Consider the following 14,635-nt stretch of genomic DNA (forward strand, 5'->3'; position numbering starts at 1 on the left):
GCGACAGTTATTAGGCATAAGATGAACAGTTTAAAGTTGGAAAATGTCGAAAAAGACATTCCTGTCCACAAAGCCCAGTGGAAAATAAGGATGCTGAGGACAAAGATACTGCTGCTTTGACGTTGGGGATGTCTGGATAATCTGCAGTAAAATCGAAAACACCAAAAATAAATCCTCTATCCACATTAAAAGTAAAATAACATAGTTTATTTAAAAGTTGACAGAATTACATTGCATGTCCAATGAAAAAATATGCACATCTCTTAAAAGTTGTTACAAATGTAAGGCTGTGTGTGCAATTGTTACAGACAGAAATGATGAAGACAGCTGTGCAACATATTTATTTTCAGCGTCCTCTACTGGCAAAAATACATATTGCACTTGGGCGCATGGGTTTCTTCCTCTAAATAGAAAAAAACCTTCCTATAAACCAAAAGTTCTGGGGAGGCAAGTGCCACATATGTTCTTTGGACAGCGGGCCAAAGAACGCTACCGTAAATTGTACCATAAAGGGCATTTTAAACAAAGCTACCAGTGTAGAGCTACCAGTTGTTGCGCGTGACCTCCGGTTGAACATTTCAATCTAGAATGGGAATACATGCGACATCTGGGCAACATTTTCAAAATAAAGCATAGTATTCCAGAATAATAAAATAAAGACAGCAGAAGTTACAAATATCCTAAAATAAGACAAAGGTAAAATACCATATACTATAGATTAAAATCATGTACTATACATTAATACCATTAACTACACATTAAAACAATATATTTGTGACTGTATTTGCTCTAAACAAAATAAACTGGGTCACCTCAATTGGCGGATGACGTTGCTGGTAATGATTTTCAACATCCACGAGGTGTCAGTGCTGAGCGACACAATCAACAGATTGGGAATGTATTTGCAATACCGTATTTATTCTAATTATCGCCCATATTCTAATAATCGCCCAGTGTGTGTTAGCGATGACATAAATAAAAAACATTGATACCTCTAATTATCGCCCATGCTGCTAGAAATTCCCCCCAAAACTTACGTTTTCCTCCGCGACCGCATGTCGACGTCATTGCGCAAGTTTAAATATGACAGATTTGACAGCACGTCGAATGTCCCTTTTAAATTGTTTTTCTCCATAAACTATGATACAATTACACTCGTCACTCCACTACAATATCCTCACACAATTACGTTATCGGGGTGTGCGCTCGACCAAGACGATCGCATTAATATGACGTAAGCAACACGTGATGTGCGACGGTAACGTGTCGCATCGATGGAGCGTCAATTGACGCACCCAGCTGGCCGCTGTCCTAGTGTTAAGAACACCAGTGAGATACTACATAAGGAAAATATACATATTATATCGCCCATTTCAGTGCCCCTTGGCGATCGGACAATAATGGGCGATAATTAGAATAAATATGGTAATTTAATAAAACGGGTGACCTAAATCCACGGAAGACTTTGCTGGTAATGATTTTATACAGCCACTAGGTGTCAGTGTTGAGCGGCTAAATCAAGATAGGGATCGTATTTGCAATAGAAATATAATAAACTGGGTCACCTAAATACGCGGATGACTTTGCTGGTAATGATTTTCAACATCCACCAGGTGCTCAGTGACAGAATCAACAGATAGGGAATGTACTGCTTATCACCCAACATATTGCACATTTAGCAAAGTTTAGTAAAGATCTACTTACTTTTTTTCTGGTTTTGTTGTAGCTTATGTGGTTATCAAGCCAACCTATGAAAGGAAAACTAAATATGTCCAAATAAGTAGAATTTTGATGTAGGAATTGTCAATCATAATTTATCATAATTTAAAAAAAACAGTTGGAAAAATATGGAGAGAAAAAAAATTAAAGTATCTATTGAATTGATACAACTAATACATTTAATATAATGATGCTACAAGGCGGCTCGGTAGCGCACTGGGTAGCACGTCCGCCTCACAGTTAGGAGGGTGCGGGTTCGATTACACCTCCGGCCCTCCCCGTGTGGAGTTTGCATGTTCGCCCCGGGCCTGTGTGGGTTTTCTCCGGGCACTCCAGTTTCCTCCCACATCCCAAAAACATGCTTGGTAGGCCAATTGAAGTATCCAAATTGTCCCTGGGTGTGAGTGCGAGTGCAAATGGTTGTTTGTCTCTGTGTGCCCTGTGATTGGCTGGCAACCGGTCCTAGGTGTCCCCCGCCTACTACCCGATGATGGCTGGGATAGGCTCCAGCACTCCCGCGACCCCCGTGGGGACTAAGCGGTTCAGAAAATGGATGGATGGATAATGATGCAACACACAATTTATACACGGACAACTAAATATAACTAAGTGGTGAAATATATTATCATAATTTAGATTACATTAATTCAATTGAATAAAAATGAATAAAATAAACAATGACTATTTTGTGCATTCAACTTGAAACTTTAATAATAGAAATTTTAAAACAGAACAGCAAACAAGTAACAAGAAATACAAACAACAGAACAAAAAAAAAAATTACCACAAAAACCCCTCTGTGGGAAAATTAGGGCCATCGGGGAATCTTTCGTTCCACTTAATCAATGGAACCATTTTGGTGGCATTGGTGGCGTCCAAAAGCTCCACGTCTTCGCCTTTAATTTTAAAGGCCACAACGCGAAACGCCTCTTGTTCCAGTTCCTGCGCAAAGAAATTTCATGACAATTTATAATGTTTAAAACACCACGACAAAACATGATGGATGGATGGATGGATGGATTTGGGTAGGTAGGTAAGTAGGTTGGTTAGATAGATAGATAGATAGATAGATAGATAGATAGATAGATAGATAGATAGACAGACAGACAGACAGACAGACAGACAGACAGACAGACAGACAGACAGGCAGGCAGGCAGGCAGATTTTGAGAAAACTCCTAAAGCATGAATCTGACTTCAACCTTAATGATGGTGAGCCACTGATAGCAGTGCATCCCAAGTAAATAACAGTGTTGATTCAATTAAGAACACTTTTGTTTATACATGAAAAAAAACTGCTTGCTTTAGGTACCTTGATCACAGTATTTTCTGTGGAGTGGAGCTCCATGCCACCAGAACACGATGTTTTCATGTGTGTCATGGACAGCCGCTGTCCAAGTCTGACATGGAAAAAGTTGGTTTCCCGCCATGTGAGGACCCTAATTTCTCTTTGATCCTATAATAAAAATGTCAAATTAGTATTAGCTGTTGAAATGTAGATCTAGGCTTCAATTACTAAGGCAACATGATGCCTTAAGGGACGTTACTCAGGTGAAATGAGTGTGACATATATCTATATTTAGACACACACACACACGCACACACACGTAGTGTGAATGAGAGAGAACAATCTGTTTACTTTTTTTATAAAAAAAATGCCCAATGGGACCGGCATCCCACGTGTAAACACCATCCTGATCGGCCGGATCTAAAAAAAAAAGACAGATTAAACATCAATACTTCATGAAGGAGAGGGAACAAAAAGAGAGATTGATCTTACAGCAGAGACAATGCCATCTGTTGTAAAGAGGACACCCTCCTCATGGCAAATGTCCTTCAGTGCTTTGGTGATACTTGAAGGGTACAAGAGAGTTGTCCCCTTCTCCTCCAAATGGGCCGGCACCTCCATCCTCCCAGCCACATAGATGGAGGTGTTGTACCGGGAGAGGAGGACCCCTTTCCTCTCTTCCCCGGCCAAAATTTATAAAACGAAATGTACCTCCGACAGAGACGTCGGAGGCTAAATTTGGAAACAAAATAAATTTACAAAGACTGTGGCCGTCACAGAGGGCCACCACTGTGTTGCAGTGGGAGGCCCCAGCCTCCACCGTCCCATCCCCTTTTAAGACCCATTGAGAGTACTTTATCTGTTTTAAGGCCACTACTTTGGCCGTGAGCGCCGCCGGCAACTGGTGTAGGGTCCATAGGTTTTCCATTCTGAAAAAAAATTAATAAAAAGAATAACTTATCAGCAGAGACATAATTACTACAGCACTTATATATGGTTTAATTAGTCTACATGATGACAGAAATTGATTTTATAAAATAGCAGCCCTACCCCTTTGGAAGGACTATGGTAAATGTGTATACCCTTCCCCAAATGGCTATTGTTAAATTGTTTTTTGTTGTTTTTATCTATCTATCTGTTTATTTATTTATGTATTTATTTATTTATTTATGTATTTATTTATTTCCAATGAACTACTTTCAGTTTTTTGTATTTTGGAAGATGTTAAGAGTTGACTCTTTTGATCTACAATTTCATTCCCTACATAATTTTGGAAGCGCATATGTTGGCACCTGTGCATTTGTTCCCCCGGTAAGCAAAGATTCTAATAAAGTAGCACCTTAAAATGTGTGATTATACGTTTATATGTGCACTCTAAAAAAAGATGCTTTTACGACAAAAAATACAGCGGATTGGAAAACACATTACAGAACCTGTGAATCTTACAATTTAAAACTATAATTCCTTACAAAATAACATTTGCGTACAAAACAGATAAATCCAACATAAATTTTAAGCCAATTTACCATGACTGCCTTCATTTTCTCACTTAAAATGTGCAAGGAGACATTGCTTATTTTACATCTGATCGCATTCAATTTCACTGGAAATCATCAGTACAATAGCATTAATAATCATCATTAAAAGCCTCATTTTAAGAAATTAATTAGACAGATTATTTTCTATTTGGGAAATGAACATCTGCATACTACTGCCAGAAACGGTGCTGAGAGTTGACTCTGATCTAGAGAGTTGACTCTGATCTAGCCGCGCATGTCGCTTGATTGACAGCACCACGTTTTTTTTTTTCTGGCCGCGCACTAGTTCCCAGGCTTTTTTCCCCCGTGCGGTACGGATCAAAAGAGGTGTCCAGCCTTGTTGAGGCGGCTTCACAATGTTACACAGATAAAACAATATTGCCCATTTATAATTGTACAAATACGTTTATACAATATGACTCGGATTATTTGCTCATTTCATTTTAGAGTACAACTGAATGATATTTAGTGAAGACACACAAAATGCACCAAGATTGTCTGTCTGTCTGTCTGTCTTAAAAACTAAACCATATGAAGAAACATATTGTTCGGGAGATGCTTACTAATACCCATGCATTTTTTAGGTCATAGGACTCGTATAATATACGATTTTAAGGTCATAGGCCTCATTTAATAGTTTTACACTTGCCATCATGCGCGAGGTTTATTTTCTCAATTTTTTCCATCGTGCTTGAATTCCAGCTCTTCTTCAACCAAATCGGTACAATTGTTATTAAACATTGTAAAAAAACGGACCTGAAGACGTCTTACTCAAATTCGCGTGTACAGGCCTTTTAGGAAGATTTGAAGTCTGTACATGCGGAAAAGTGATGATGTTACTTAATTTTCACCCAGTTTAAAGTAGTAAATACTAATTTACACAGTAACACAATGGTCTACAGTACAACAATAGACTACAAAGTGTTTATAAATGTTTTGGAAAAATCTAATTTCGGATTGGGGTAAAAGAGCTTTTAAGCTGACTTACCTCTTTCGATGTCCTGGAAGGTCTGGTGGGAACTTGAGTGCGCCCCAAGATCTTTGCGGGTAGTGGGACATTTCATTTACAGTGCAGGGTAAACAGATATGCAACATTTGTATATGCAATCGATAAAAAGTGTCAGACACACATATCCCTGTAAATTCGTCTGAAATGTGACTAAACGATTGAGTGAACATGTTTCAGCATTTTAAGATGATGTTAATGATATACTACGATCACAGTCCTTGTGAATTCAGATTTCTATGAACGTAGCACAACCCCCAACTCCGCCCCCATGCAACATTAATATGATATTAATTACACACGGAAGAAAGATAAATACTAACTGCTAAACACATCATGTGAAATGTGATTTTACGATTGAGAGCTGTCAGTCATGGTCAAAACATGTTCGAGCATACAATTCCGATCGCGGTTTAGACGGCATTCTCTGCGGCCAGATGTCGTTCACCAAATATAAATTGGCAATTACTAAGTGGTGAAATACATGGGCATATGAACATAATGAATTAGTATTCCTAAACGAATAAATGTCTGATTTGTGTATTTTGTAAGGTGCTGAAAGTTATCTAGCAGCGCAAATCTGCGTGTAGGCGACTTTTCTAAAATTTAGAAAAGGTATGTACACGCAAATGTCTAGTAAATGAGATGTGAGGATATCGGAATACTTAAATGATTTTCACAAAGTTTAAAGTGGCGAGTAATAATTGCCACAGTAACACAGAAACGCAATAGTTTACAGAGCACCGGCTCTGATTGGCTACCATAACGCTGCCTTAGCCAACCGCTCACATAATTGGGCGCTGCCTTAGACAACCGCTCACGTAATTGGGCGCTTCCTTAGCCAATCGCTCACCGAATTATTACGTTAACCCGGAAAGTACTGATTTTGGGACGAAATAGTTTTTTTTTTTAATTGAATCAAAGAAGTAATACAAGTCAAGTCAAGTTTATTTGTATAGCCCTAAATCACAAGCAGTCTTAAAGGGCTTCACATAGACAAAAATTGACAATTATTCTCAAAGCATCCCCTGATCTTAAGCTCCCAAAAGGGCAAGGAAAAACTCAAAAAGCCCTGCCAGGGGAAAATGAGAAACCTTGAGAAGGGACCACAGATGGAAGGATCCCCCTTTCAGGATCACCAGGTTGTAATGGATGCAGAGAGGGCACAAATAATACATAATATGAAAATCAAAAAAGTGGATGTCCAAGTCAGAGCGAAGGGCTACAAGAAATAATATAAATAACTTTCAGAAACTCTGAAAAAGTATGAATAAATTGGGCTTGACTCTAAAGTGTTCAAATTCATGTTTAAATATTGGAAACAAAATATAATAAATCACACACAAGAGAAGAAAAAAAATGGTGCTTTTTGGGACAAAATACAGTTTTTTTTTAATTGAATCAAAGAAGTAATGCAAGAAATAATGTAAATAACTTTCAGAAACGCTGAAGACATACAAATAAAAACAGATCAAGTATTTTACTGATTCAATAGATAATAAACATAAAAATGATTAACGACAACGAACAAAGACTTGAATGTGTTCAAAGTTATGTTTAAATATTGGAAACAATAAACATAATAAAGCAAACACAACAAAAGAAAAAAATTGGTGCTTTTTCGGACTAAATACAATGTTTGTTTTTTTTGCTGAATCAAACATGTAATGCTAGAAATAATATAAATAACTTTTAGAAACTCTCAAGAAATAACAAAAATAATAAATAATAAACATAAAAATGATAAACGACCACAAACAAAGACTTGAATGTGTTCAAAGTCATGTTTAAATATTGGAAAAAATGAACATAATAAAGCAAACACAACAAAAGAAAAAAAATTGGTGCTTTTTGGGACTAAATACAATGGTTTTTTTTTAGCTGAATCAAACGTGTAATGCTAGAAATAATATAAATAACTTTTAGAAACTCAAGAAATAACAGAAATAATAAATAATAAACATAAAAATGATAAACGACAACAAACAAAGACTTGAATGTGTTCAAAGTCATGTTTAAATATTGTAAAAAACTAAACATAATAAAGCAAACACAACAAAAGAAAATAATTGGTGCTTTTTGGGACTAAATACAATGTTTTTTTTTTAGCTGAATCAAACATGTAATGCTAGAAATAATATAAATAACTTTTAGAAACTCTCAAGAAATAACAAAAACAGAAAACATATCAAATGTTTTACTGATTAAATAAATAATAAACACAGTGATGATAAACAATAATGAATTAAGACTTAAATGTGTAATAATAAACTGGGTCACCTCAATTGGCGGATGACCTTGCTGGTAATGATTTTCAACATCCACGAGGTGTCAGTGCGGAGCGACACAATCAACCGATTGGGAATGTATTTGCAATACCGTATTTATTCTAATTATCGCCCATATTCTAAGAATCACCCAGTGTGTGTTAGCGATGACATAAATAAAAAACATTGATACCTCTAATTATCGCCCATGCTGCTAAAAATTCCCCCCCCAAACTTACGTTTTCCTCCGCGACCGCATGTCGACGTCATTGTGCAAGTTTAAATATGACTGATTTGACAGCACGTCGAATGTCCCTTTTAAATTGTTCTTCTCCATAAACTATGATACAATTACACTCGTCACTCCACTACAATATCCTCACACAATTACGTTATCGGGGTGTGCGCTCGAACAAGACGATCGCATTAATATGACGTAAACAACACGTGATGTGCGACGGTAACGTGTCGCATTGATGGAGCGTCAATTGACGCACACCGCTCTTAGAGGTAGATCAAAACAGCCGCTGTTCTAGTGTTAAGAACACCAGTGAGATCCGGGTATTGCATACTACATAAGAAAAATAAAAATATTATCGCCCATTTCAGTGCCCCTTGGCGATCGGACATAAAGTGTTCTCTATTAATTGCCCCCCCCTCTCCTGTTGGACATAAACCTTCTGTAATTATTGCCCTGGGCGATAATTAGAATAAATACGGTAATTTAATAAAACGGGTCACCTAAATCCACAGATGACTTTGCTCGTAATGATTTCATACAGCCACTAGGTGTCAGTGTTGAGCGACTGAATCAAGATAGGGAACGTATTTGCAATATAAATATAATAAACTGGGTCACCTAAATACGCGGATGACTTTGCTGGTAATGAATTTCAACATCCACCAGGTGCTGAGCGAAAAGAAGCAACAGATAGGGAATGTACTGCTTATCACCCAATATAGTGCACATTTAGCAATGTTTAGTAAAAACCTCGTTACTTTTTTTCTGGTTTTGTTGTAGCTTATGTGGTTATCAAGCCAAACCATGAAAGGAAAACTAAATATGTCGGAATAAGTTTTATTTTGGTGTAGGAATTGTCAATAATAATTTATCATAATTTTAAAAAATAGTTGGAAAAATATGGAGAAAAAAATGTAAAGCATCTATTGAATTGATGCAACTAATACATTTAATATAATGACTCAACACACAATTTATACACGGACAACTAAATATAACTAAGTGGTGAAATATATTTTCATAATTTAGATTAAATTAATTCAATTTAATAAAGAAAATAAACAATGACTATTTTGTGCATTTAACTTTAAACTTTAATAATAGAACATTTTAAACAGAACAACAAACAACAAGAAATACAAACAATAGAACAAAAAATAAAACAAAATTACCACAAAAACCCCTCTGGGGTAAGATTAGGGCCTTCGGGGAATCTTTCCTTCCACGTTGTCAGTGGAACCTTTTTGGTGGCATTGGTAGCGTCGACAAGCTCCACGTTTTCGCCTTTTATTTTGTAGGCCATCACATGAAACGCCTCTTCTGCCAGTTCCTGCGTAAAGAAATTTCATGACAATTTATTGTGTTTAAAACACCACGAGAATAGATGGATGGATGGATGGATGGATGGATGGATGGATGGATGGGCGGATAGATAGATAGATAGATAGATAGATAGATAGATAGATAGATAGATAGATAGATAGATAGATAGATAGAAAACCTAAAACAATTTGATTAATTTCATGACCATAATCACAACCACAATGATTTTATACAGTCAAGGAAGCAAGTGAAATTGTATGTCTTCCTGATAGAGCTGTATCTGAGACAAAATCTTATAAAGTTGGTGATCCACATTTTGAGAAAACTCCTAAAGCGTGAATCTGACTTCAACCTGAGTGATGATGAGCCACTGATAGCAGGGCATCCCAAGTAAAAAACAGTATTGATTCAATTTAGAATACTTTTGTTTATACACATGGGAAAAAACTGCTTGCTTTAGGTACCTTTATCTCAGTATTTTCCGTGGAGTGGAGCTCCAGGCCACCGGAACACGAGGTTTTCAGGTGGGGTAGAGACACCCGCTGTCCAAGTGTGAGAGTAAAAATGTTGGTCTCTCGCCACCTGACCACCTTTATTTCCATTTGATCCTATAATGAAAATATCAAATTAGTACTAGCTGTTGAAATGTAGATCTAGGCTACAATTACTAAGGCAATAAAGCTAGAGAAATACTCAAGAAACTGGTGTCAAATATCTGTCCTACAAAACCAGTGTCTTGCATGTTTAGACGTCTCCCTCCTCTAATATACATGATCGTCAGCAAACTCTGCACGGGTGATATTAGAGTGAGCTATCAAAAGCTTGGAAGGGATCAGGCCTTGATGCCCTAAGGCACCTTACTCAGGTGAAATGTGAGTGTGTGATGTATCTATATTTAGATACGCACATGCACACATACGCACACACATGCATGCACACACGCACGCGCGCACACACATAGTGTGACAGAGAGAGAGAGAACAATCAGTTTACTTTTTTTAAATAAATGATGCCTAATGGGACCGTCAACCCACGTGACAGCACCATCCTGATGGGGCGGATCTAAAAAAGAAAGACACATTAAACATCACTACTTCATTAAAGAGAGGGAGCGGAAAGAGAGAGATTGATCTTACAGCAAAGACAATGCCGTCTGTCGTGAAAAGGACACCCTCCTCATGGCGGATGTCCTTCAAGGCTCTGGCAATGCTTGGAGGGTACAGCAGAGCTGTCCCCCTCACCTCCAAATCTGGCGTCACCTCTATCGCCCCAGCCACATAAATAGCAGTGTTGTGCCAGCAGAGGAGGACCCCTTTTTCTTTTCCCCGGCCAAAATTAATAAATCGGAAAGTGCCTCCAACAGAGACATCGGAGGCTAAATTTTGAAAAAGAATAAATTTGCACAAATGGTGCCCATCACAGAGGGCCACCACTGTATTACAGTGGGAGGCCCCAGCCTCCACCGTGCCATCCTCTTTCAGAGCCCATCGTGAATATTTTGTCGTGGTTTTTAGGGCCACCACTTTGGCCGTGACCGCTGCTGGCAGTTGGTGGAGCGTCCACAGGTTTTCCATTCTGAAAAAAAAAAGAAAATAATAACTGATCATCAGAGACATAATTACTACAGCACTTATATATGGTTTAATTAGTCTACATGATGACAGAAATTGGTTATAAAATAGCAGCCCTACCCCTTTAGAAGGACTATGGCATCCCATCTTGTGGTATCTTTGGGGGCTGGCTGAAAGTTTTTTGCCAGATCTCAAGCTTGATGCTTGTCACTTCGCCCGAATCAGACACAACCTCCACCACCTCTTCCCCATAGAGGATACCACAGACGGTTAGGATGAGGCTGGAGTTGCAGGCCTGTTGAAAAAAATAAAAATCTAATTAGTTTTTATGAATGGAAAACAACGTTTACCAAAGGCTAATCATGCCTCCAAATAAAGCAAGTGGGAGCAGTAAAGCCACCCTAAAACACAAAGACGTTCTTAAAGCAATGCGACAGTGAGCGCCCGGCGCGCTGCGGGCGGTTGCGCGATCGGACCAAATTAAGCTCCCTGCGCACTGAGGTACACTTCAATTTTGGAAAGTACATCAGGACGTTACAAATATTTTCTAAATTTCAGCGACGGCTCTGTCACAATAATGCGACCAGCGCGGAGCAGTTGCGCGGTCGGCAGCGCGCTACGGTTGCGCGCTGCGCTGGGCGGACGCTGCAATTGCGCGATCGGACAAAAATGAGCAAATAAAGAAAATAAATCTTAAAAAAGGGATTTTTTTAGTCTTGGAACGGATTAATTTGTTTTCCATTGTTTGTAATGGGAAAAATAGATTGGGAACCTTAACCCAGTTGATCTTGGAAAAGGGAATAATAAGCAATAAGCAAGCACCATTTAAATTCCACTGCTATGAAGCCATTTACTAACCTTTATATCTGTGAAAGTCGTAGAGTGGAGCATTACTCCCGAATCGTTCACCCGGGCACTCAGGTGGGTGAACACGAAGGAACCCCCTACCTTCAACTCAATGAGGTTAGCCTCCCGCCAAAGGCCAATTTTGACAGCGGCTTCATCCTGCGGTAGTTTAAAAAAAGTATGTGTGCAAGGTGCTACAACAGGGGAAGTACAAATGGCTACTTACTTTTTTAAGTGTCAAAGTCCGAAATGGCGCAAGGTTGTTCCCTCTCTGGCGCACCATGCGGATTGGACGCATCTAAAGTGGAGCAAATTGAGATGACAAAAAAAAAAAAAAAAAACATTTGGTACCTTAGTACTAAACAGAGGATTTCAATGATATTGTGTGTGTGTGTGTGTGTGTGTGTGTGTGTGTGTGTGTGTGTGTGTCGGTTGGTGGGTGGGTGGTTGGCTTTGCATGCGCATGCATGTACATTATTGCACATGCATCATGTCTTCACAGGTGTACACAAATACATGTGTGTATATGTGCATTTGTGGGTGCAGGTAACTTACATCGGTTATTACGCCATCCAGTGACACCATCTCCTCAGGTAGTTTATTCACTACCTCCTGAGGAGATGATGCCACTGACTTGGGGTAGACCAGGGCCCTGACCTCTTCTTCCAGCTGTGGGCTGGTTTGCACTTCCGCCGCCATGAAAATTTTTGAGCCGGGTTTGGTGAGGAGCCCTTGGCCCCGTTCGTCCACACCAAAGTTTAAAAAAATGTAACTGTGTCCCTCTGTGACGAGGGCTGCCAAGTGTTCAAACAGAACTATTTTATAGGCTTTCTCGTCGTCACAGAGGGCAACAGTTACATTATTGTGCTGGCCGTGCATGGACAAGGTGCCATCAGCTGCATAAATCCAGCTCTTCGCACGCAGAGCACTCCTCATTGCGACTACTTTCGCGCAAATCATATTTGTCGCCATTCTGAAAGAGAAAAAAAAGAGAGAAATTGACTTGTTTCGTTTGTAGATGACAAATGGCAAATTATTCATTTAATAATAACTATTATAATACATCTGACTGACTTTGCGATTAATTTATTAACTACACAAGATATCATTGCCATATTAAAATAGGATAAAAATAAATGAATGCCACGTACAATAAAAAAACACACAATTATTTAAATGTTACACTGAAAAGAAAGAGTTTCCCAGCAATGATTTTTAACATCCACCAGATGTCAGTGCAGAGTGACAAAGTCAATAGTTCATGGGTGTGTAGCATATCAAGACTGCTCCAAATTAACACTGGGCAATGATTCAATACTACTGATCTTACTCGGTCAGTACATATCAGTGCTTACAGTTACAATGTCATCTGCTATATAAATTTGGAAGCACATTTCATAATGGCGCCTGTGCATTTTTTTTGGGGGGCTAACCTAAATCAAAGATTTTAATAAAAGAACACTGTAAAACATTTTTATCCATTTACGTGTGGCGACTACGAGGTGTCGTCTGAAATAAATGAATTACGCGTCGTGTATCTTTCCAGAAATGTCGTTAAAGTGAATACATAATGGGTGTGGCGCGTCCATCTTGTTAGATGGCGGCAAATGCACACGGCGGACGATAGTGTATAATACTTAAACGCAAGAGCAATAAAATGGGGAATCCTCCGTCATAAATAGGAACGCCAAACAAACATGTATTTTCGACTGACTAATTAATTACTAATTACAAGTTCATTTGCTATATGCGCATTTCGTAATGGCGGCCGTTTTTTTTTTTGTTTTTGTTTTTTTGCTCCACGGAAACCGAAGATGTGAATGCACGAACTCCTTAAAAGTCCGTCCTGAGAACAGGAGACTATTTTTTCTATATGTACAGTAATAACATTTAATAGTACAGTAATTGAACTGTGACGATCGTAATTAACTTCAGTTTGAAGTGAGGAAGTGCTACTTTCCGCATTATCGCAACAATCCTGGTTAAAATTTAAGCATATACTCAGGGTCTTTAATAAAGTTGTGAGAAAATCTCGGTTTGGGGGTGAGATTTCTGAAAAGCCACTTACCTTTCTCGTCTTCAAGCTGATAATGAGACCGTGTGCATCAATTATTCCCCACCCACTTTTCGGCGGCGCGAAAGTTCTTTGCGAAGTCTGAAAAGGGAGTGTAACTTTGTCGTAGCGTCAAAACTTTATTACACACAGAAGAAAAACACAGAGCGGAACACCGCTCTAAATTCGTGTGAAATATGATTACACAATTGAGTGAACATGTGCATGTTTATATTTACGTGAACTCAATGCTTTTAGACCCCCCCTCCTTAAAACGTGAAAAATGGTAGCGTCCACTTTAAGTAAAGACGGAAAAAAGACGAATAGGTAAACACGCGTAAAATCACGCGATACGCGACGATACGATTGAGTGGCGATGTTTCAGAATCTTTAGAATAAGGTCATGATAGTAATAAAATAGTTGTACAGTAATGGTAATAACTAATCGCCATCGGTTTATGAGATTTCCGAATATTTTTCAAAGTATTTCAATGCAACATGATCAGTACAGTTGCGAAGATAAAATAATATACAGTATATCAAGTTAGTGAGTAGTGTGAAAGTAATGAATGAACATGCAGAGTTTAAATAAAAAATAAGTATTTAATTACAGTTTCATATCAACACGGAAAAGACCTATTTTCTATTAAAGAAGGAAATCAATAAATGTAAATTATGAATAATGTCATTCAAAACAGGTTCTTTTATACGACAAATCACAACATAAGTTGTCAACATACACTTTACACGTTTCTTTCTAAACAAGAATGGAAAAAAAACAGTT

General features: G+C 38.3%; 2 long non-coding RNA genes across 2 annotated transcripts; both read right to left on the minus strand.

Moving 5' to 3' along the window:
• Positions 1-58: 58 nt before the first annotated feature.
• LOC119137919 lies at positions 59-13,982 on the minus strand. Its single transcript, XR_005101027.1, has 3 exons — positions 13,972-13,982; positions 10,426-10,429; positions 59-141 (listed from the first exon to the last, which is right to left on the minus strand). It is a non-coding gene; the product is annotated as an uncharacterized LOC119137919 (long non-coding RNA).
• On the minus strand, positions 11,642-12,914 carry LOC119137904. Its single transcript, XR_005101011.1, has 3 exons — positions 12,354-12,914; positions 12,025-12,096; positions 11,642-11,957 (listed from the first exon to the last, which is right to left on the minus strand). It is a non-coding gene; the product is annotated as an uncharacterized LOC119137904 (long non-coding RNA).
• Positions 13,983-14,635: the final 653 nt, after the last annotated feature.

This window comes from Syngnathus acus, chromosome 19 (genome assembly GCF_901709675.1).
Source record: "Syngnathus acus chromosome 19, fSynAcu1.2, whole genome shotgun sequence".
Lineage (NCBI taxonomy): Eukaryota > Metazoa > Chordata > Actinopteri > Syngnathiformes > Syngnathidae > Syngnathus > Syngnathus acus.